We start from the raw sequence: 24,993 nt of genomic DNA, 5'->3' as shown, positions 1-24,993 counted from the left end.
TCATGATCATCAAGCAATTAAAAAAGAAAAAGAAAAAAATACTAAACAGAATAAATCCTTAGTGCCTTTTGATGTGTCTGAGTCTAGTTATAAATAAAAACATGAGAGAGAAATATTTTTTGTAAGGAACCACCACATTACAGAGTTGCCCAGATCGTGTTATATGTATCTGGCAGGAATCCCTTCTCTGACTCCCAGGGCTTAGTGATGGAGGAGGAGTGAGTGTGCTTCTCTGTGTGCTATTCCTTCCCTTGGTTGGGTACTTCTGGCTGCTCTTCCCTCCCAGAGGAGGGCTTCCCAAACTTGGCCCAAACCTCCTTCATTTTTCTACTTAACCTGACATACAGAATCGTGAACATCTCTCCTTCATTCTGCTAAGCCAAGGCTATCATTTGCCACAAGCAGTTCCTGTTAGTTTGGGCAGAAGAGATGCCTGAGTTCTTTTTCCTCAGTTAGAAGATTGCCTATCAGGTTAAGAATATTTTGTTTCAGTCTAAAGCTTTGACGATGAAGTTTCAGTTCCAAGGTGGTGCAAGGACCATGTGCATCATCTGGAGGCAGGGCAGCTCAAGGAACAAACTTCTGCAAAGCTGAGGGCAGCAGATGACCATGACAAACCAGCTGTCTAAAACACTGCACTAATTGACTGGGAATCACTGGGCAGTTTGGTCATATTATCCTAAATGTAAAGGGAATCCTTGCACCCAAGGAGGAGCTGTAAAATCTAAATCTAAAACTAAATACCATCAGAATGCAAGGCACTATTCAAAGGGTCACTGAGCCTCGACTGGCCTTGGTAACTTGACCTACTTTCCAATGGAACCCAGAGTGGTTGTGGAGTCTCCTATTCTGGAGATATTTGAAACTCATCTGGATGCTTTCCTGCTCAACCTGCTGTAGGGAACCTGCTTTAGCAGGGGGTTGAACTAGATTGTCTCCAGAAATCCCTTCCAACCCCTACAATTCTGTGATTCTCTGAAAAGGTGGGTTTTGGTCTCCTACCTCACAACGCAGACTCACCATGTGCAGCCTGAGGAGTGGTTACCTTTGAGTAGGCAGTTTACTCCCTTCAGTTAGCTTTCAAGTGTTTTATCCATCCTGCTAATGAAGTGTTTGTCAGGCATGCCACTCCTGAAGAACTACTCTGTTCTCTGTGGGTAAATCACAGACCTGAGCCTGCTGTGACACTGCTGAGCTGTACCCCTCACTCCTTGCCAACGGGCAGCCTTGTGGAAATGTATGCATCCGGCTGTTCTGAAGAAACAGGGTCTCCAGCAGAAATCACATTTTGGCAAAAACAGTGTGAGCAGCTAAATCTACACTCCATAGCTGTGAGAGGCGAGGATGCGACCCGGGGTGTAGCACTGTAAAAAGGCATCTAGCAATGCAGCGGGATACGTTTAATTCCAGGCTGTTCCTTACCATCTGTTGAGAACTGCATCTTAGCAGAGAAAGGAGGCACCCGCGGAATAAATCCTTTTTATTTAGAAACACTAAATTTAGGATCTAGAAGGGATCTACATCTTTCCCCATAGCTTTTTGTGCATGTGTGTGTTCAGCTGTGACAGTATCTCCTCTGCCCATGCAAGTACTGCTGTGGGAGGCCAGGCAAGGAAGCCGGGCAAGGAGGCCAGCCATGCTGCCTTACTGTCTGCTGTGCCTGCAGACAGCTGCTACTCCAGCCACGGCCTCTCTGATGTCACTACTGTCCTGTAAATAAGGATGGAGAAAGACGTCTCAGCATTAATTTCAAGTGAACCAAGAAGACCTCTTAATTCTTCCAGTATTGGGCACCAGAGTTCAACTACGGCAAACTCAGACAAATGTAATACCATAGTGAGAATCTTATTTTCTCATTAATGTATGGGAAAAGCATCTTTCCCACTGTAGGAAAGTCTCTCCAGCTGCTTTTCTGTGCTCAGTGAAACTATTTGGAAGATGAAATACCAAACTCCAACCCAGCAGGAATTTGCTAGTCACTGCACTAAATGATCCAGTATTTCTGAGTGCTTTATGCTAACAGTCTTTTGAGACAAAGATCAAAATCTGAGCTGATTTTAACTATTTCCTAGTGCTCAGCAGCCTGTGCAGCTGTTAAGGGGCTTGAACGAAACATGCTGGGTTGGAACAATTTTGACTTCCAGTGTTTTGCTCCAGTAACCTTGCAAAAAAAATCTAACACAGTTATATCCTATGTGTGTGCATTTGGCAATCCTAGCATCAATTTGTGTCAGCCAGTCTGATTTTATCAGGGATACAAGTGGCTGTCACTTCAGTGCCTTATACAGGCCTGCACGCTGCTTTGGCTGTGTAGAGCATGGTAGATGAGGAAGAGGGGTTATACTGCAAATCCCAGGTTTGAGTGAATTCCTAGTACTCAGAGCAATTGGCAATGTGGGGAGAAATTGAATAGCTTTAAAGTTGTTCCCTCATCTCTTGCTAGGTTCCAGCAAGCTAAGGCACAGTGAGAGGCAGGGGAGGAAAACTGGTGGGGTTCTTGCTATGGAAACCAACATAGAGCAATGATACTTGCATGGGTTGGCCAACACACTGGGCTGGTACTTCTCCTTGTGCTGAACTGCTAGGGCACAGAAAAAGCTACAACTTTTCTGCAAGTATTGCTCTGGAATCTGCAATCTGCTCTTGTCATTGGGACGGACCAGGCTGCTCCCTGTGCCATTTACCCTCCTTGTCCAGCCAAGCAGAGGGAGGCAGAAAAGATGAGACAGTATCTATTGATTTGTTTTGCTCTTTTCTTCTTGTGCAACCATGAAAATTTGTGTTTCTGTCCATTCACACAGCCCTCCCTCTGCATTTAATAGGTGGTGGTAGTCTTCATGTTGTGGGCATCCAGGTCTTAGAGCTCCGTATCTAGTTTCTGGGCTGCACATATGTTTGTGAGATTCATGTTCATTAACACAGAAAGAAAAAAAAATTCCACTCTCTGTTAAATAATTCCTCTCACCTTCTCCCCTCAGCAAATGAAATATAATTTAAACTGCTGTACACCTCCACATTGCCCCAAAAGCTTTCCCTATGCAGAGGAAACAGCAAGTGAATGGCTGTAGTTATTTTAGTGCAGCAATGAACCAGACAAAACAAAAAAACAATCATTTTCAAATTCTGGTTAGATCGTCCTCATTTTGAAACCCCAGAGTAATAATCTGGTGGAATAGCCCTTCCTTTTAGAAGTTTCTGGGACTTGGGGAAATTTAGGAATGTAGCAGGGTCATTTGCTTGCACTTCAGTACAGTGGATTTCCCCTGAGCAAGGCCTCTGCTTTGATTAAGATATGAGAGTGCTGCTGGCTGATAAAATACCACTGGCCAATAAAAGGAGTCTCTTTTTTGTTTGGCTAACATTCTAAACAACTTAATATAAAAGCTTAATACTTTCCAAGTGAGGATGATGATGGGTAATGACACGAAATGCTTTTCTGCACCGTGTACAACTTAATTATGGCCCTAGTCCAACAACATGCCTCATCTGAATTACTTCTGCTCGTACCATTACCTTAAACACCCACTGAGGGATTCTGCCCAAATATGTGCATGCTTATGTGAAGGTAAATTTGCCCCAGGAAGTGACCCACACCAGGGTGGCTTTGTAATCCATGTAAAGCATAATTTTCTCATAAAAAGCAGAAATATGATGTACGTGCTAGTAACACACAGAGTAATGACGTCCCACTAAATATTAGGAAGCTTACTTTTTTCCTCCCAACCCTAAAATACATTAAATTTTGCAAGTAGGAACTGGCACAACAGAGAATTTCCCATGCTCCCATTAAGGAAAATAGAAAAGCCAATTTTCCATGTTATCTGCAGGTTTCTTCACTATGGAAATAAACCATAGAAAACGTTGCTTGCCTAAGCCTTGAAGAAATAAACTTGACTTCCTATTGTGTGAGTGGCTTTGTTAACAGTGACCAACCAAGGGAGACTAATTTGTCAATGGACAAAGAGTCTACAAGGCTAAGCAATATAGCACACAAAAGAAAAATCATTCTGAATATAATAGTGGCCAAATTCATCAACCAAGATAAATTTGGGTCCATAGTATTGGTGTTTGGACAGGTTATTATTTTATATCTCTACTATGATTTTTTCTCAGGAAGGCAGGTAGGAAAATACATCAAACTAGATCACTTCAGCTAATGGTCTCCATCTTGAAAACATTTGCCACACTTCTCTGGCACTGCAGTAAGCTCAAGAATTTCAAAATCATTAGGCACAGAATTCTCATTAGAATAGTAGGATTCAAATAAATGAAGCAAACAACAAATCACAGCCTTTTAAATTTGCTGTGTTGCTGAAGAACAAAAAAGGTGCATATTTCCAGGTTTCTCTCTGCAGTCGTATAGCATTGCTCACCGTTTAATAAAATCTTGGAGCCTCACATAATCCTAGAATTTCTGAAGCAGAGTCAAAAGTAAACTATTCAACTCATTGCTAGTTGGAATGAAATTCAGACTTGGTAATGAAAGCAGTTTTGTTCACACCTTTGACTTTCAGGGTATTGAGTAGCACAGATCATTTTTGTAGAGAAGTAAGTCTGCATATTGCCATTATACTAGACTCAGATGAACAGCAGGCATGTGTTCGTCGTTTAGACATTGATTGTTGGCGTTGGTAGCTCCACTGGGTTGATCTGTGTTTGGAGTTAGACACGTAAAAGTGCTGGCTGTTATAAAAATTCTGAAGTGAAACGATATTTGGCAATAGACCACTCTCATGCTGATGAAAACTGGGATTATACAATGTGGTTATTATTTTATTGTGTTCTAATAACTCTTTTCTGGGTGACGTGCACAGTTATCCACACTCTGCCTTTGTAGCTGATGAGGAGCCATCACTGGTAGGGCTTGAGGACTGTCATTCATCACTGTAAGATGTACAAAACCAGTGGTCTGCTGAGGAAAGAAGATAAGGGTGACAGAGATACACATTTCCAGATCTATCTTGACATCCCAGAAGGCCTGGTGCCTGAGAGCCTGGATGCAAACTGTTAGAAAACCTCTGCCATTAGAAAAGTCCCTAAGATAGGTGAAGATGCTGAGAGATTCTGAGCATGGCAAGAGGAGGGGAAACAGCTCTGCTATGTTGGGATTGCTGTCTGATTCTTGGAGAGGAAAAGGCTCCCTTGGGTCTCGATTCTACAGAGCAAAGGATGAGTTGGCCCAGAGTGTGAAGAAGGCAAATTGGTGCAAGTGATCATAAGGAATGGAATTCCTCATATCTAGCAATCAAGCAATCAAATAAAAACATAGGATTTCAAGAAAACAAACATTATTACTTGGAGAACTGAGAGATAAGCTAGGCTGAAGAAGAAAGGGGGTTCAGAAGGAAGTTCTCTAAAACACTGTCTCAAAGAGAGAAGCACACTTTATTCTCAAAGAAAGGAGATACAGGAAGTGTCATGAAAAACCACTTTTGCTAACTCAGGAATTTTTCAGTGACCTGAAAATTATTCGGCGTGGAAAGTAGGTCAAGTTACTAAGAAGGTATGTGTAAGATTAGCACAAACCTATAAGGGCAAAATCAGAAAGGACAATACATAGAAAAGAACAGAATTTACACAGAATGAAACAAGAAAAAGCAATAGGAAAAATATCATGAAAGAACATTTACTAAAATATGCAGGCAAGGATGAAAAAGGCTCACTTCTAAGGGAAAAGAGGGTTAATATTACATATAGATAGGAAACAAGGACTTCTGAGCAGGGAAGAATTTGGTAGATATTATGATATTGGCTCCAGCTTCTAACTTTGCTTACCAGGGAAGTCTCATAACCGAGTTGAGGAAGCGCCCTGTGAAATTGTAAAACTGGCTGGAAATCCATATGTCTACAGAATATGACAAGTAAATTCATGCTAGGATTTCTCCAGAGTCTGGTATTATACAATATTTAAGGGCTTGGACACAAGGTAATGAAACTCTTGCACTGGACATATGCTGAACTTCAAAAAGATATTGAAAAACTGAAATGATCTGAAATAACTAGCACAGTAAGTAGGTAGTAAAACTCACTGTACAAACACAAGATGAGAAATGCTGAACAAAGCACCTGCATATTAGTAAAGACTGTGGGGTGCACATGAGCACATGGAGGCACATGTCCTATGTCAGTGATGTTGAGCTACTGAGAGCATACAGATTTGCAGCAGGATGCTAAAATAGAGGATTTGTGTGGAAGATGTGTTAAGTAATCCTTCTGCCCTGTTTGTCGCTGGCAACATCTCAGCTCTGCTTGAAGAAACATGGGGTCAGTTTGCAGAGAAAAAGCAGCAAGATATAAAATCGTTCTGCAGGCCAGGAAAATAAATTGTCCTAAAAAGTGCCTAAACAGCATATTTAGGTTAAATAACACCAGCTTCGAGCTGTGGGAATGCCAGAGGCTGTCTGCCCTTGGAGGCAGATTGGGCAGCATGGGCAGGCATGCTGAGCCTGCCCTGGGGCAGGGGGCAAGGTGACCTCTGCGGCACATTCTGTGCCTCCACGACAACTTAAATCCTCCCTGAGTAGATAAAGGTTGTCACAGAGAGGTGTCACAGAAATGACATTTTCCCTGTTAAAATCATAGCTGCATCTGTAAGAGGAGTGACCAGAATACCTAATGACTCATCCAGATAAAAATATCTTAAGAAGCAGAAAAATGAGAGCACTTAACATCATCTAATGCCGCCTTGAGGGGCATAGGAACAGATTTTTTTTTTTTCCAAAAGGGACACTTGTAAAACTGGCCTATTTCAGACACAAACAATGCATCTATTACTCTGATATTTCAAAGCAGAAACCATTTATCTGCACATGCTTTTAAACTGAAAGTATTGGCTCACCAGTGTTCATTCCAATTAACCACAGGCAGTAATTAGAAAAAACAACAACTATCAATCAAGGCACCTGCTTGTTGAGGCCTTTAAATCATAGAATCACAGAATGAATCATAGAACGGCTTGGGTTGAAAATGACCTCAAAGATCATCGAGTTTCAACCCACCTGCTGAGTGCAGGGTCACCAACCACTAGAATCTAGTGAGTGGGTACCCTAATTCTGCCACATCAAACAAACCCCAGAACAGCCCCATGGAAAAGCCTGAGCAAGCCCAAGCACTGAACCATTCCTGCCCAATGTCAGACCAGGTGGGACAGGCAAGCACCAGAAATGAGCTGGTTGATTTTTTTACACTTTGATTTAGACTGACATTATATTTGGCTCTATCCAAGCAATTATTTTTTTTTTCTGATGTTTTATTTACTTGCTATGTGAAAAAAAAATTCCCTCTGCCTCTTTCTGGTTAGGTAGTACATATGTAGGTACTGCCACATAAATGCTAACAGAAATATTTTGATTCCTCTCTCTAATAAAGACCCACTCAAGAGGAGGGAAGGCAAGGGACTGAATGATCACAATCAGCAGGCTGAGGCTGAAAATGTGTCTTGGACTTCGCTTGTGTGTGAGCAGCCTCTGACTGAAAAAAAGAAATTTCTGCTAAGGTTAAAACAAGCTGAGAAAGACAGATGGAAATCATGTCCTTGCCTCACAACAGCATTTTGCTACAGGCAAGTTTTATTATCATGATTATACCAAAGCAAAACACAATAGCTTATTTAGTCACAACAACTCAAACAGAACTTCTCATTAAGAAATCATCTGGAGAGTAGCTCTAGGAGATTAAAGCCATCTTCACCATCCATTCTCATTCTCTATTTCCTCATGTCAGCTGTGTCATTGGATAGTTTCAAAGGTTTCTCTTGAACTTGCCACAAGTCCAGGCCTTATAAAAAAGCATGGCTTGTGAGGTTATGCAGAGCAAACATTCCCATTGATTTCAGTGGACAAGGATTTAATTTCTCAGCTGTGCCAAGGTGCTGGCTGCCTTTTGGGAGGCAGTGGGGGCTCAGGGTGCACGGGGTGGGCACTGAGGTGCATGGGGTGGGCAGTACAGCACAGGGCCAGCTGCCTGCACCAAGGCCTACATTCTGTGTGAGGTCAGCAGGCCATGGGTAGCAAATTGTATGGGCTGGGAGCCCTGCTTCATGTGGGGGCTGCATCACAGCCTTTCTGGCTTTCTGGCTTGCTGGTCTGTGTTATGGGGATAAACACTACAGCAGGAAGGGCTTCAACCCGATCTGCAATGGAAATTTCCTTCGTGCTTGCAAAAGCGTGTGTGTATGCCTAACAAGGTTATCAGCTTCCCAGGGTGGCTGTGCATGTATCCGCACTCTGAATAAATTTAGTGGAAGTATAACTGTGCCCTAAAATACGAGAAAACATTTGCTGATCATCATGCAGATTGTAGGGGCTTGCAACAGCAGGGTTCTTCTCAATGATTACTTGCTCCTGGATCACTGCAGTGCTACCAGCATCACACCCAGCTGGGCCTGTCCTCTGGCCAGGCAGCCTGCAGGGGAGCACGGAGCATTGGCCAGCCCTCTCTGGGCCCCCTGCACCTTTTGTGAGGACAAGAAGCAGCACTGAGCCAAGAAAGTTGGGATATCTACTGAGCCTGATAACACTCATGTATAAATTATTGATACAAATGGCATCAGACAGCAAAACTTTGCGCATATGAAAGTGCCTCATACTTACATTTGAAACATTCTTGTTTTCTCAAGCATGAAAGTCCATCTTTAATGGCCTATTAGTGTTTAGTTAATGCTACATTAGCTGATTTTTAATGTACTGCTCTAGCAACAAAGGGATCACAATCCAGACATTACCTCAAGAAGAAAACGCAAAAGGAATCAGACATGAGAAAGAGGTGCAGACTTTTTTAGTTTCACTAGCATTTTTCTCATCAGAGCAAGTTCATTAGGAACACAGCCTATAAAATAATGCTTAGCACATTGCAGAATATCATGTCAAGGGTAATTTTGTAGCACAATAGCAAGGGAATTAAAGCAATCGTTCATATTAAGAATAACAAGTGTTCAATGTCTAATCACCTATGTAGTGTCTGAAAATGTTCCTTTGAAATAGCATGTCAGTGTTCTTCCCCTTTTTGTAATGAGTTTGCCCACTCAGGTGGTAAAAAGAATTTTAATGAAATGCTAATGAAGTAGCTGTAGCTTTATTTGCAATTTTACATAAAACTGCACCCTGCTGAGCTGCCCCAATCTGTGTCGCCAGCCCCAGGAGCACAGGGAGGTGCTGGGTCCATGAACACCTCCACAGCAAAGCATCCACAGGATGGAGGCCTCCAGCCAGCGACCAGGCAGACTAAGAAAGCAACATCCACTGGAAGTAAGATTTGTTGCTGTCATACTGAAAAATAGCAGGGATGAAGAATGTACTTGAAGGTACTCTTTACTCCTTACTTGCCTGCTTTATTCTTTATTTATGCAATGAGCTATAAGCATACCATTTTCAGACTTCTAAGTATATTACCTCTTAATATTTGCTTCTCTCCATAAAGATGCTTGATTTCTCCTTGTCTAAATGTTTTTATTATGTCTTAAATGGTTTACACTAAAACACAGTCTATGCTTGTGAAAGATAGGATTTCTGTCACTTTATTATAGCCACTTAGAGTTTAGCACAGTGTCTGTTCTTGTAGTCCAGGTTCTCTCTATTGTCAGTGGAGAGACAGAAGTCTCCAGGGAGCAGCTCATCTGATTTGTCTCAGCCGCCTTCTTTAGACTGGGGTGAATCACTCAGTCACGGGACCTGACATCTTCCTGCTTTGATTGGAGAGACTGTTGCCTCCTGCCAGTGCCCAGCTTTGAGATGACAGAAGTGTGTGGAGATGAATCTCGTCTCTTCTGCTATAATGATGTTCTACAGAAATGAGGCTTCTTGTACGGACTGGCAATGGGACTTCAGGACAAACTTCACCCTGATCAAGGCTGTAATGTAGGGCTTATGTACTGCTTGGTATTTATTCATGCCTTCTGAATAACACTGTAGGAACACTTCAGAGGTGCAAAGGTCCCAGCCATGGCCTTTGGGCTTTTGCTGACTGATTGCTGTGGTTTAGCTTGGCAGAGAGCTCAGCATCACGCAGCCATTTGCTCACTCCCGGTCCCAATGGGATGGGGAAGAGATTTGGTGGGAAAAAAAAATAAATCTTGTGGGTTGAGATAGAGACAATTTAATAGAAACAAGAAAAAAACCAAACTCAAACAAACAAACAAAAAACAACCAGAAAACAAGAAACGCAAAACACAATTGCTCACCACCCACTGACCAATCTCCAGCCAATCCCCAAGCAATGGCAGCCCCCCACTTACCCCAGTATTAATGCTCTGCATGATGCCATATAGTGTGGGATATTCCTCTGGTCAGCCTGGGTCAGCTGCCCTGCTTCTGTCCCCTCCCAGCTCCTTGTGTCCCCCAGCTCCTTGCTGTCAGGGCAGTGTGGGAAGCTGAAATGTCCTTGGCTCTGTGCAGCTCTGCTCAGCAACAACTCAAACATCGGTGTGTTATCAACACTATTTTCATCCTAAATCCAAAACACAGCACTATGACAGCTGCTGTGAAGAACATTAACTCTATCCCAGCAAGAACCAGGGCACTGATTTAGGCTCTGCCTGTCATATATATATATATATAGGTCATTGCAAATTACAAGGAAGGTCTGAGAATAGAAGCTAGCTCTTTTCCATTCCTAAATGCCAATACTGTAAGTGCCCTGATACATTAAGATACTCACTTCCTATGCTGAAATTGTTAGAACTAGTCAAAGATCTCTTTTTTAAAGCACTTCTACAGATTTCAGGAGGTTCTTAGTACTTCAGTGGCATTTACACAAATTGGTCTCTGATGATTTTCTCCCTAGTTTCTTACTCCACAGCTGCCCTCTTGACCAGTTAAACAACAGGGATCCTCTCATCCTTGGGTTCCCTTAACTCTTTCAAGGTGCATTTCATTCTTTACTGAGATGTAAATACCAACTTTCCGGTTTCTTCACTGATAATTATCACAAAGAACAGACTATTCTCCATAACAACAACTTCATTTGCATGTTATGTTGCTGTACTAGGTGACGTGGGAAGTGATGGTGGAAAAGAGGTAGGATAGTTCTGCACTGAATGAAAAAGGTGGTAGCAGCTTCTTAATGAAGATTGTGCTATGTGAGCATTTCCAAATGCCTCTCTTGACAAGTGTGAAATTGGCTGTTTTTTTTTGTTTTCTGTATAATTAGGATATTTGAAACTTCCTCACTTGCAGGGACTTGCTTCATTTACCTTCCTCTAATTCCATTTTGTTTGTGGGTTGTTGTTTTGTTTTTTTCAGCTACCGGTGTACCTCTTTATTTTCCTGAACAATCACTGCTGTGTACGTCTAGGGAAAGTAGCCTTCATGCTAAACAGAGAAAAGCTAGTGGAAGTATGTCTTTTGCATTAGAGAACTTTCTTCCATAAAGATGTAAGTTACAAAGTAAACTTCTGTTTAAAGCAGTTCCTCTCCTACTTTTCCTCAGTGGTTAGTGATCCAACATGCTTTTTTTGGAATCTTATCCAAAGGCTGCTGAAATCAGTGAGTCTTCCCAATGATTTTAGTGGTCTTTGCCTCCTTTGGCAAATGACTTGGATCATTTAGTACTTAAAACTCCCTGAAATTAGTGAGTTTGTATAAGCAAGTTTGCTCTACTCTTTGCTTCTTACAGCGTCAAAGACCAGGAGGGCCCAGACAACCTCACAGGGCTGCTGCAGTCCATCTGTCTGCACGAGAGCAGAGTGGTCCCTTGCCACTGTCCTCTCCCAGAGCTCCAGCAGGAGCAGCTGCTCCACCGCCTATTTGCCCTCTTTAGGACAAATATCAGGACGCTGTCACCAAGCTACTTTATCACCTATTTGTAAGTATTGCAACTTGCCTTATCAATAGACATCTGCCCCATCAGAACCTCGAATTCAGCTACTGACCTTTGTTGTCATTCATGCTCTTTATGGTACGTTGATTCAAGAGCAGGATAGCAGGTCAGTAGCAGAAAGAGAAGCAGACCTGCACCAAAGGGTGTATGAGCCCTGCATGCTGCTGTAGATACGTGGTGAGTTTGGAGAATCTACTGCTTTCTGCTGTTTCTAAAACAGCAATTGTTATTTATCATTCCCTGTTTCCCAAGATAAATAAAATAGCAAACTACTTTTTAGTATACTGAGTTTTCCTGCGTGGATATTCCTACTTTACTTTTAAAAGTATTGCTGTTGAAGGAATAATTTTTAAATGTATCAGAATAGTTGGGATCCAAAAGAAGTCTATATTCAGTGGCGTGAATATGAAAGAGAACTCAGGAGCACAGCAGACTTGTATTAGGAATATCCATGCAGGAAAACTCAATATAATAAATGAAACAGAAAACACTGTCCCATGTGAAACAAAGAAGAACCCTTTCACAGTTTGTAATCCATGTCTCTTTATCAAAGTCCATGAAAAAGTACGTGATCAAGCGTTACACTGCATAGGAGTTTTTAAATTTCTTAATACCACTTTCAGGGTAACTAAGAGTGCATCAGGTAGAAATGCACTGTCCTTTGGCTGTAGTGGCTTAACAAAGGAATCAGGAGCAAATTCTGTAGCTTCTGTTACACAATGTAAAGAGAAGCTTTCTTCCAGTCAGTACTGGCCTGCCATTTACTTCAAGAAAATACTTATCTCTGGGAGCATGTCAGGAGGGAAAATATAAAAATACACTTGAGGATCTTGTCAAGTTAAAAGTGGGAGAGAAAGAGCAAGCCTCTGCTGATATTTCAGTGCATTCCAGAAATACCTGGTGGTCAGCCAGCCGTGTGTACCCCACACCAGAACAGAGAGAGATTTCTCCTGGCTGTTACCTTTAGATTTATGGATCCATTTCCCCTGTAGCTTTGCCGTTACTGCACTTTTCTATAATGTTCAAAGAGAGAGAACTTTGCATTTCAAGTGAAGAAAAGAAAAGCCATCAAGTTCTTTCTTAGGAAGTATCTGTTGACCCCCAGTTGGCCCAGAAGCAAGTGCATAGAAGCAGCAGGGTTTTACAGCACAGGAAGTCAAATCCATACAGAGTCTGTTTCAGAATTAGCAAACAAAGATTTAACTCTTATAAACTTCATATCCAGAGGCATCTGTAAAAGGAAATGGAAGCTATTAGACAGTTTTAATGATAACTGAAACTGCTGTTTTCCTTACAGTCTTTGTGTGCTGTAGTCACATGTACATGCTTATACTTGTATACTTAACATTCTTGGTTTCTTACCTTGTTCTTTGTACAGAAAGAAGACCACACACAGAAAAACTTTGTGTTGCAATAGCAACATTTGAAAATGCAGTATATGAGATCTAGTAACCCTCTGTGGCATGTAGCTAGAGAGCTGCCAACCAGAAAGTCAAACCAAAAGGTGAGTGCAACAGACCTGGGGGACAGGAAGATGCAAAGATGCACACTGCTGCTCCCAGGCTGACTTGGGACACCCCTCCAGCTGCAGCCCAGCTCTGACATGTGAAGGAGCAGTTCTGGACAGCTTTTAAGGTGAGATAAGAAAAAAATGGCCCAAGATGCCCGCCTCAGTGTGACCAAATAGCTCTCAACTGCACAGAAAAAAATGTCCACTAACTATAATGGGAATTTGTATACGTAATTGTTGATAAATTTGCCTAAACATAGGCATCTCATTTACTTCATCTGTCTTTCCTATGCCACCATGGGGACTTGGGAGTCCAGTGGTCCACAGATAACCCCAGCTGAGCCACTGAGCAACTCTGATTGCTGCAGAAACCTGTAATCAAGACCTGCATCATGCCTTTAGCTCACATACAAATGCTTGAATTTGCCAGTCATAATCTTGAACAGAATTAGATTAATTCTGTATTTTTTTGCAATAAAATGTATCCAACCTATACTATTTCTGAAGTACAGCCATAGAAATGCCAAAACACCGCGTGATGAGTTTTCATTTCAGTGCCTACCGTGCAGAGCTAGATCTGGTTTACCAATCAAAGAATCACAGAAACTTTTGAGTTGGAAGGGATCCTTAAAGGTCATCTAGTCCACCCCCTCCGCAATGAGCATGGACACCTACAGATAGATCAGGTTGCTCAGAGCTCCATTCAGCATGACCTTGAGTGTCTCCAGGGACGAGGCATCTACCACATCTCTGGGCAACTTGCTCCAATGCCTCACCACCCTCACTGTAAAAAAATTCTTCCTAATCTAAATCTTCCCTTTTAGTTTGAAACCATTTCTCCTTGTCCTGTCACAGCAGACCATGCTGAAGAGTCTGTCCACTTCCTTCTGAAAGGCCTCTCTCAGGTCTCCCTGGAGCCTTCTCTTCTCCAGGCTGAACAGCCCCATCTCTCTCAGCCTGTCCTCACAGGGGAACTGTTCCATCCCTTGGATCATTTTTGTGGCGCTCCTCTGGATACGCTCCAGCAGGTTCACATCACTCCTGTACTGATGACTCCACATCTGGACACAGTACTCCCAGTGAGGCCTCACTGGTGCAGAGTAGAGGGGCAGGATCACTTCTCTTGACCTGCTGACCACACTGTTTTTGATGCAGCCCAGGATATGGCTGGCTTTCTTGGGCTGTGAGGGCACATTGTTGGCTCATGTCCAGCTTACCATCCACCAGTACCCCCAAGTCCTTTTTGGCGGGGCTGTGCTCTATCCTTGTATCCCCTACCTTGTACTGATAGTGGGGGTTGCCATGACCCAGGTGCAAGACTTGGATTTACATCATTTCATGAGGTTCACCTGGGCCCACTGCTGGAGCCTGTCTAGGTCTTTCTGAATAGTATTCCATCCCTTGGGCATGTTGAGGGTACCACACAGCTTGGGGTCATCTGCAAACTTGCTGAAAGTGCACCCAATCCCACTGTGAATGTCATTGATGAAGATATTAAAGAGTACTGGTCCCAGTATTGACCCCTGAGTGATGTCACTTGCCACTGATCTCTATCCAGACATTGAGTCATTGACCACCACTCTCTGGATACAATCTCACAATTAGTTCCTCATCCATCGAACAGTCCACTCACCAAATCCCTGTCTTTCCAATTTGGACAGAAGGATGTTATGGGGGACTGTGTCAAAGGTCTTACTAAAGTCCAGATAGATGACATCAGTGGCTCTTCCCTCGTCCACTGATGCAGTTATGCCATCATAAAAAGCAAGGACCTGCCCTTGGTGAAGCCATGCTTGTTATCCTATGTCACCTCTCTCTCTTCCATGTGCCTCAGCATAGCTTCCAGGAGGATCTGCTCCATGTTCTTCCATGGCACTGAAGTGAGACTAACGTCAAAAGTTCCCTGTCTCATCCTTGCTGCCCTTAAAAATGGGTGCTATGTTGCCTTTTTTCCAGTCACCAGGGACTTCACCTGACTGCCATGACTTTTCAGATGTCATCAAGAGTGGCTTGGTGATGTTTCTGCACAGATAAAACACAGGTGCTCCATACATTTCTGGCATGACTGCTGAGTCTTATGGGTTTTACTCATTTTATAGAACAGAATGGATATAACATGATATTTTATGGGGACTTAAAGACAAATCCCTGCTCCAAGAAGCTTAAACGATGTAAGGAGTTTAAAATAGATTAATTTATATTGCTTGTGGGAACCTTAATGTATATAGCTTTTGCTTTTCTGCTCATTTTCTAACTGGCTAACCCTTATCTTTCTCAGAGTGCTGACACACAATACGCCACCAGTTTCTGGAGAGCAGGAGCTGGCTGCAGCCCACAGTGCTGAAACTTAATGTGTTGAACTAAACTGTGTCTTTTAAACACAAGCCAGATGGTGGAAAGTTGTGGGAAAAGAAATAAAGAAAACAACTGGACATTCACTGAAGAAACCCCTTGAACATTACTAGGAAAGAACTGCAGATGGGTGCTCTCAAGTGCTCAGACAGGCTGTGCCGTGATCCACTCCTGCGCTGATCTGGCAGTCTTCTGTAGTGCTTGCACTCTTCATTTGCCTTAGCTTGTGCAGAGCCAAATGAAGGAATGAAAGCGCTCTTTATTCACCTGAACAGCTACAGAGGGCCTCAGCACACAGCATGCGACTCTGAGGTCCAGGTAACAGTCTGCTTTTCAGGGAACTCCAGAAGTAGATGTGTTCGTCAAAGCAATGAAAATGTTACACTGAGGAGGTATAGAGCTTAGAGATGGGAGGAAATCTCCAGCCAGTAGCAGCCAGTCACACACCCATTCCCAGATTGTGTTTGGCAATTAAATATATAGCAAATAGATATAGTAATTAAAATATGGATTTTCAGCATTGTCATGCTCATCAGTCGGATCTATACCTGCACAAGTGACAGAAGCAGTATGTACCTCTACCTCACAGCAAAAGCCTTCCCTCTCTCCCCTCCTCCTTGCAGGAAAAGTAGGCAAGAGCAGATCAAAAGACTAATTACAAAATATTGCCTAATCAAGTATTCAAATGTATTTAAGCCACTTGCTGTTCAAGAGCTCAGGTTGTTATCCCACAAAATGCTCATTAACTGTAAATTAAAACCTTTTGTGCTTCAGTAGAATTAGGATGCAAATGTTCAGAGACCAGCAAACTGCACAATCATCTGGCAGCTCTCTCCGGAACTGGAAACTGCATCCTGTCACCTTCACAATAATCCTGAGAGAAATTTGCAGGCTGATGATGACTGCACATTCAGGATATTTTGTGTGAAGAAACATACTCTTCACCAAAGCACAAGATGGCCATGACCTAAGCTGTAGTGCTCTCATGGGCATACATCCAATTCCCCTACATGGGAGTTATCATGAGGAACAAATATTCTATACATACGCAAAATAAATTTGGCAATAATCTTTACTTCAGAAATTATGCTTAGAAAACTCTGGAGTTCTGGGGGAAAATTCGGACCTTTCTTCTTGTCTCTTCCTAAGCTCTTACTCTCTGAGCAAAATTCTCATGACATTTTTCAGCATCTTCTGTCAATAAAACAGAGAAGACAAGATGTGCCTTCATCTGTCTACACAACAAAGTAATGGCCTTAGAAGCTGAGTACTGAATACCAAATACTCACATTAAATTGCTCATAATCAAATCCCCAAAGTCTTTAACATTTTGAATAATTAATAAGTCCAAGAAAATTACAATTTGTTCAAAGACAATCCATGAAAAAAGGCTGAGACTGCCAAACAAGTTATTCTTTGTAAATTCTTGCTGTACTGATACAGTTACGTCAGATAAAATGAAGCACTCAGCTCTTCAAGAACCAAATACTTTGGCAGCCTTTCTAACGGGTAGCAAACAGGTTAAATGAAGCACACAGAGCCAACTAATAGAGGAGAAACCTTGCAGTGATGGGAGATTATCCTCAACATATATGACATTTCATCTATCTGGAGCACTGAGATTCCTTGTACATAGAATACTAAAAAAATGACAAGTTAACACCGGCACAAAGGGGCACACTGAGACTGAAATGAGTGTCAGTATGCATTTTCATTAGGCGCAGCTGGAAGGTCTGAGAATATGCTGTGTAACCAAGTCTATTAAAATTGAGCTGTGTTAACTGCTGACACAGCAGCTGTGCTGCTTATAGCGACGGCAGCTCCACAGCTGGTGCACAACAGCAAGCAGCCAGACACAGACCGGTGAGCACCGGCGGATCCAGTCGGAGGTCATCAGAAACTTTTCTTAAATAATCTTCAGAGACTGAAAAATGGGCAACACTGAAAATTACCACTAGGTTTATAATCCGCTGCCAAATCCTTTGTAGTACGATGATCCTTTTTAATGAAATGTGACATTTTCTTCCACAATATACTATCAAAAGTATCTGATACAATAGAGGCGATATCTGAGAAGCTTTCATCGTCTCAGTCTTCTGCTAATAAAACACAGACATTAATCAGATGTTGCCTTTTAAGTGCAAATCAGAGCAGAGATTCACATTCTTAAGGGTATTTTTACAGTGCTTTTTCCTACTGTCAGATATGAAATGTGTGCAGGCTGTAAATGGGTAACTCAAGAATCTTATTCCCTGGGATAATTTCAATGTGTTTCTACAGTCCAGACCAGATTCCAGACATGTATTTTTCACACATATCCAGCTATCCACCCAGCACTGGTTTTATGGTGGTAAGATAAGCAGATATCTGCGGAGGGATGCAAAGTCTTAGGGATGGCCAAACAGCTTCCTCCTCGCTTCACATGCTGATGAAACTGCAGGCCTGGAGAGCCCATCTGGTTTCCACTGCCAAAATGGGGTGGAACACGGTGCAGAGGCAGTGGGGTAGCTCCTACCCACACTCCTTCAATCTCTTTTGTGTCAGCAGACCCTTCTCCCAAATGCTTTTGCGTCTAATCCAGCTCACCCTGCAGCTGAGGTGTATCCATAGGCCCACCAGTGCTTCTTACCTTGGAAAGGCCTGGCCCATGTTCAGGTCACCTTTCCTCTGCTGAGCCTGTGCTGCTGAGATGCCTTCAGCACCCTGTGCTCTTCAACTGGACCACCAAATAGAATGGGAAGAGGTCCTGAGGACCCCACTTCTACTTGCAATTCTGTGGGGAGAAAAAAAGGTATGCTAACATCTACTTTTTATTCCCCAAACGTAAGACATCATTTGGCAGTGGACTTTACCCTGACTAATACGATTTTACCTGATTATTTTCTCCAGAACGGTATCAAATGCATTAAAACCAAGAAAGAAAGATCCCATCAAGTATCAGCAGTAAATCCTTTTACAAAATTTTGCATGGATATAAGAGAAATGGTTGATTCTTCCAAAGGAAGCAAGCTCTGTGAGAGCTATGCTGGTGAGTGAAGTAAAATTGCAGTCAGAGCTCAATGGTCCTCATTCCCAACAGCTGTGTCTGCACTGTGCAGACCAGAGGACTTAATGCCATCCAGCATGGCATCCTTCTTGCTGGTATAATGCAATTTCTGTCCCAGAGCAATCTCTGGGTGCAGACAGGTTGCTGTGCACAGGCCAGCTGTACATGAACCTGAGGACAGGCCTGTGCAGCAGGAGAGATGCAGCTGATGTGCTTGCCCTGCGTGTAGAAGCAGAAGACATACAAGGCAGCGCACAGATAGAGGTGTATTTCAGAAGTTAGCAAATCAGAGATTTTAAACAGCAGCCAGACTGGGATGTGAGTTGGAACAGACAGCACCTGAGCACTCCAAAAATGCAGTGCTGCTTTCAAGTGGGTGCTAGTTAGTATCTTAATAACCTTACTGTATATAAAAGGAAGCCTCGTAACCTCATGGTGTTCTTTTTATCAGCAACTTACCTCAGCGCCTGTCACCATCAGTTTGTATGTGCCCCCGGAGCACATCCCACAGTATAAGATTTTCTGCCCCCTCCCCCTCCAACAACCATTCAGCACTGAAATGATAGCTTGATATACAAATAACCTTGAGGTACTCATATGTTCAAACATTTCCGTACATAAACATTCTGAGGATTTAAAATTATTCGGAAGCCATTTACCAGGCTGTGGTAAGGGAGGCACTGAGCTGCTGAGAAGCAAATAATCAGAGTAAGAAACACTTTGTTCTGCTGTACATCTTCATACATTGTCAGGAGACAGCAAAGAGCAGTGAGTCATGCACAGAGTTACCAGAATGAAAAGGGGCAGAAATAGATTTTGCCTGTCCTTCTCACATCACCCCACCCATATGCATCCAGATCTTCATTAATTAAGGCTTGAATGTAAATTATTGTGATAATGGAAAATTAATGCTGGCAACCAATCCAGCAGTGCCTTCCAATAGATGCTGCTGAAAAGATGAAGCACATATGCTTTTCCCCACAATGCCACCAGGAGCCTTGTCTCCCTCCATGGTTCTCCCACATGTACACGCTCTTGGCAAGGAATTTTAACACCATGCCTTCAGCATCTTTGAGGCCTTGGGGCATGAAAAGAAAAAGGTTAAGTGATTCTTAGGTTTATTCCAAATATCCTTAAAGCCTTAGAAATAGGCATTTGACCCCTAGCAAAACCTTTTCCATGGATACAGAAGACTCAGACGAAACACTAGGAAAAGGGTTGTCTAACAATTGTTGAAAGAATAAATTACAGAAGTGTTTCTGCTGCAGCAGAATATCCTTTCTTTGCAATCTCACCCATGTAGTTCTTGAATGGATGAAGTCCTGTCTCCAGGGGATAACAGCAACTAAAAAGGCCCACCAGAGGCTTCTAATTTCCTTTTATTATTAACTTTGATACTATCCAGATGGGAATGCTGTAGCTCTGTATGATGTAACACTGAATGGCATATTAATAATTTTCTAGTGCCTGGACGTAAGTCTCCAGCCAGGTATTCTAGAAGAACTCCAGGTTAACAGAAAGCACCAGCACTTTTTGTTGTTTGCATGATTTGTATTACGATGGCCCCAAGAGGCCAGTGATCCAGGATGCCTGAGACTATAGGAATAAAGAGGCTGTCCCTTCTCCACAGCTTTCCTTCCTGCAAGAAATTAAATGCGATTGGGTCATTGCATGAAGTTTTCTGGCCATGTTCTGTCTACAAGGTCAGCAGCATAGAGGAGGTGGGGAAGCCCTGCTGGACAGTTGCTTGCTTCTCAAGCATGTGATGGTAGAGCAGATCATCCTGGTTTGGAAAAAGGCATCCCAACTTCCAGATCTCTGGTATTTTCTTGAAAGCGTCATGCTGATCCTTGGAGCTGGTCATGCCTGAAGTGCACTGTGGGCAGGCATGGGAGAAGAAATAAGACTGGATTGATCTCTGTTTCTCTGCTCTGCTTTGCTTATATGAAATCTTTAAGCAGCTTGTTTTTCTCTGTTCATGACAATTGCTTCTCTTTCTGGAGAAATGTAATCTCTGGTTACCAATGGATTTAAAGCTGGCCTGCTCTATCTTTATTGCCATAGGCAAGTATTTTTGTTTGGGTATGTCACTGACCGGACACTTAAAGTAGCCTGAGTTTTCTGCAATGCATCTTCCAGGTGTGCATGACTGCATGACTGCAAGGCATCCTTCTAAGTGCCTGCAGGCTTCCTAAACCAAATCTGTCAGTGTCAGTTTCCCTGACTGCTTTCATAATGATCTAATTTGTCTTGACACATCCCTACCTACTTCTGCACTCTTTCACATCTGCACCCAAGTGCCCCCCTCTAAACTCCGTATTCTTTCATTCCTCCTCCTTTACCTGCGTTTCCATCAACTGGCCCCTAACCCCATCTTCTCACCCATGCAAGGAAAGCTGCATGTTCTCTAGCCATCCTCCCCTCCTTATCCCGAGTTGGTTCATGTCACATCCTGAACCAGAAGCACAAATGCAGGCTTCAAAGCAATGTGTGTGCATAACAGCAGCTCTGAGCTCTGCCTGTGCATTTCTGCTAGCAGATGGAGGTGCCTGTGCCACATCTCCTGAAAAGCCCCCACACAGTGTACTGGGAGAAGCTGTGGCCACTGCTTCCCATTTTGAAAGTCTTCTCATACAACACTTGAACAATGTCTGGGCAAGTGTAACAGTCGGAAGAGCCATCAGCATGTGGTCTGTATTTCCTTGTCTGCAATGAACATCTGGATGCGATCTGAGAGGAACTTTTGCTTCTTATGAGGAGAGGCTGAGGGCACTTGGGCTGCCCAGCCTGCAGAAGAGGAGGCCAAGAGGTGACCTTCTTTCTGCAGCTCCTGAGGAGGGGAAGCAAAGGGATGTGCCAGGCTCTCCTCCTGGGAACCGATGGCAGAATGAGAATGGTGCGGAGCTATCAGGGGAGAGTCAGGCTGGGCAGTAGGAAGCACTTCAGTGCCGCGAGGGTGGTCAAACACTGGGGCAGGCTTCCTAGTGAGGTGGTTGATGTCTCATGCCAGTCAGTGTTCAAGAGGCATTTGCATAACACCCTCCTTAACATGCTTTAAATTTTGGTTAGCCCTGAAATGGTCAGGCAGTTGGACCTGATGATCTTTGAAGGTCCCTTCCAAGTGAACTGCTCTGTTCTATTCTGCTCTATGCTATGCTGTGCTGTGCTATGCAATGCTATGAACTCTTTGTAGAGATCAATCCCGTCTCTGATGGGATGAGAAACACCACCTAGCAGCTGACCTGCTAATCACCAGCACAAGCAGTCTTATGTGCTCATAACAGATGGCCACTGTCAAAACACAGTGTTTTTCACAAAGCTTTGCAAATCTCCAAGGAATTAAAAGAATTACGTGGAAAGTCATGCCAGCTTTGACCCCATGTGCTGAGTTCAGCATATTGCTGACTATGAGCAAGTAGTGGGATCTTTTCAGCACCTGTTCTTTCCTGAGGTCGGTCCCACGACCAGGACACAGAGTGACATGTGGATGACACAGTGGCAGAGCTGTGGCCCACAGTCTGCCAGCTTCCAGGCACTGAGGACAGGTCCCAACCTACAGTGTTGGTTCAAACACCGTGCTGTGTCCAGAAGCACTCTTCATCCATCCTAGGTAGGTACCTTTGGCATCTGGATTTCCAGTTGAGATACTGTTTGGAGATGAAGTTGAAAAAACTGGTCATAAGACTGATAACTTTTTGGAAGGTTCAATCCAAAACTTTTGCAGAACTACTTAGAAACTGATTGAAACCTGGCAAGAGAGACAAGCTGGTTAAATAGGACACCCTGAAAGCCAGCCATTTGGTGTGACGTAAGAAAATGTAAATTCTTTCAAACCTATGCTTCTTCATCATTTTGACCCATTTAATCCTATAATTATCATTGTCTTAAACTGGAGAAAAAAGTATTACTAATGCATAGCATTCTGTCTTCATGATCCAGGGACTCATTTGCTGCTTCACTATGCTAATTCTCTGTGTTTCTAATAGTCTGGTTATAGCTGTGGATTATGATAGCATGTATGAGTGCATAGCAATCAGAATTATAACAAATTTGAATTAAGCCCTTAACTGCAGCTTCCAAGTGTTCATTAATCAATATGCTTATCAAGTTGTTTTTTTTTAATGTACTCTTATTCTTCTGGCAGCAAGTGTGGTGTTCTTACATACAGAATGACAGATTTATCCCTCCCATCCAGTCTAAAAGCTAGAGAATGACCTCCATTGTCGTAACAACTGAAAAGCAGAACTGCGATGGGGCAACACATGCTATAGCCATGAAGGACATACCTAAATGCATGATGTGGAACAGAAAGCACTGGGAATGGCACACAGAACCATTCTTCCCTGAAACAGCAGTGCTCAGCCTTGCATTTTCTGGACTGTGGGATGCCCATGCACAGGCCAGTCCTTCATCACAAATGCCATGTAGCTCTAAGGATGCTGTAACTTTTCATCTGCATTGAAAAAGTGGAGGAAAACCTGTACAGTTCATGACTTTCTGGGGTTTCTGATACAGGTTAGGTTTCCCCAGAGGAAACAACAGAAGAATCTGGAGCCGAGTCCCCTGACAAATTTCATGCCCCTCTGCCAAGCAGGAGGCTCGCTGCAAGTATTTTATAGTAGAGAATATATAAGGCACTGAGGGACGAATCTGCCTCCTGTTCCTAACATTTCTTTCAATTACCTCTGAACTTTTAAAAATCACATTTCCCATTAAAATTCAAGGTGAGATAGAGATCAAATCAAAGGTATGGCTGAATCAGTTGAAATTTCTCAAAGAAAAGGTAATAGGTTCAGACAGTCCTAACAAAGAATGGAGGCATTTGAGAAGCACAGTTTCAGTGAACAGAAAAATGTGTGATGTCTTTAGTACAAAGTACAGTCCACTAACCCCATAATGTCCAGTTTTCATTTTTGTGTAATGAAAAGTTCATAACACCCCCACCACTGCCTTTAATTCCCCTGTAACACAAGACCAATTACATCCTTTCCAGACAGCTGTTCTTTTACTTCATATTCTGCTTCAGGAGAAATTGTTAATATCTTTCATACAGGCATGCTTTCGGTACTGTTATAACATCGTTATCCAAAACAGATTACAGAAGTGTGTTCATCAGCTGAACAATCTCAGCCTTGTCACATTTTTTCAGCCTAGGAGAAATTGGTCTGTTTTATTAATGGCTGCTGTTTACCAAGATTTTTTCTCCAGAAAAAAAAAAAGTAATTTCACTGCTATCTCTATAGCAATATCCAGTATTTTTTCACTGAAATGTTCAAGAAAAGGCACTGTTCTTTTCTTTTTTCAATTGTTTCTCCATTATCAAGTTATGTCCCAGATGAAGCAATGACCTTAGTGCACTGGATCACAGCTGTGCAGCAATACATTTCTCATGCATTGTACCCACCTGTTGTATAGTTTCCCTCTTGGAATAAATATGGAAAGAACAGATAATGAGGATACATTCAGTATCTCTATTCAGAAGGGAGATGTATAAAAGAGCAGCTATCCTATTGAGCAGTTGTTTATTTCAAAGGGATAAAGAAATAATTTGCACCAGTTTCCTTTGCTACCATTCTGTTTAGGCAGAGATGATAGCTTCAGTGAGTTTTTATGGCAGGGGGGTAGAACCTGATGATCTTTGGGGTCCTTTCCAACCCAAGTCATTCCATGATTCTATGATTCCATCCTATGATTCTATAATATTGCAAAAAGCTTCTATTGTGGTTTGAAATACTATTACAATACTACTATTATAATTTGACAGTAGCATTTCCTAATATACCCTGAAGTGCAAGAAGAGCATATTTGAAGCACTTAAAAAAGATGTATTCATTTCCTAACAGTTGCTGAAAGGTGATGGCCAGGTTTCACCTAGCCAGGCTGCACTCAGTGCAAAGTCAGGGAGTCTAAGGTCAAGGATTGCTGCAAGCCACCTTCATCATCCTTCAGTATGGATGCAGCAATTCCCAGCAGACGCTGAAACAGAGTTAGGGACAAATGTTGAAAAATACCATAGGCAGACACGAATGTTCTCTTCAATCTGCTTAGTCATGCTTGTCCCTCTGCTATTTCTCTTTCCACTAATTTTATTTCAAGCATTATTGCACAGATATTTGCAGGAAGGAGAGCTAAGCAAACAACACTTTCATTCTGGGAGGATTCAGATATTTTCATGTTATATCTCAAATCAAATTGAAGCCAATTTTATGGGAAGAAAACACCCAAAGAATTGCATTTGAGAAAAGCAGAGCTGTTTGCTGGATGTGTGCTC

At 42.6% G+C, this 24,993-nt stretch overlaps 1 long non-coding RNA gene across 1 annotated transcript in view; it reads left to right on the top strand.

The window, feature by feature from the left end:
* Positions 1-12,260, top strand: part of LOC110392829 — a 14,880-nt gene extending 2,620 nt beyond the window's left edge. Inside the window, exons 2-4 of the long non-coding RNA XR_002434637.1 lie at positions 9,132-9,301; positions 11,238-11,369; positions 11,611-12,260. This is a non-coding gene — a long non-coding RNA (uncharacterized LOC110392829). The remainder of the gene's footprint in view (positions 1-9,131; positions 9,302-11,237; positions 11,370-11,610) is intronic.

This window comes from Numida meleagris, chromosome 1 (genome assembly GCF_002078875.1).
Source record: "Numida meleagris isolate 19003 breed g44 Domestic line chromosome 1, NumMel1.0, whole genome shotgun sequence".
In the NCBI taxonomy this organism is placed as follows: Eukaryota; Metazoa; Chordata; class Aves; order Galliformes; family Numididae; genus Numida; species Numida meleagris.
The sequence above is the reverse complement of the archived record's forward strand: the minus strand, read 5'-3'. Positions and strand labels throughout refer to the sequence as shown.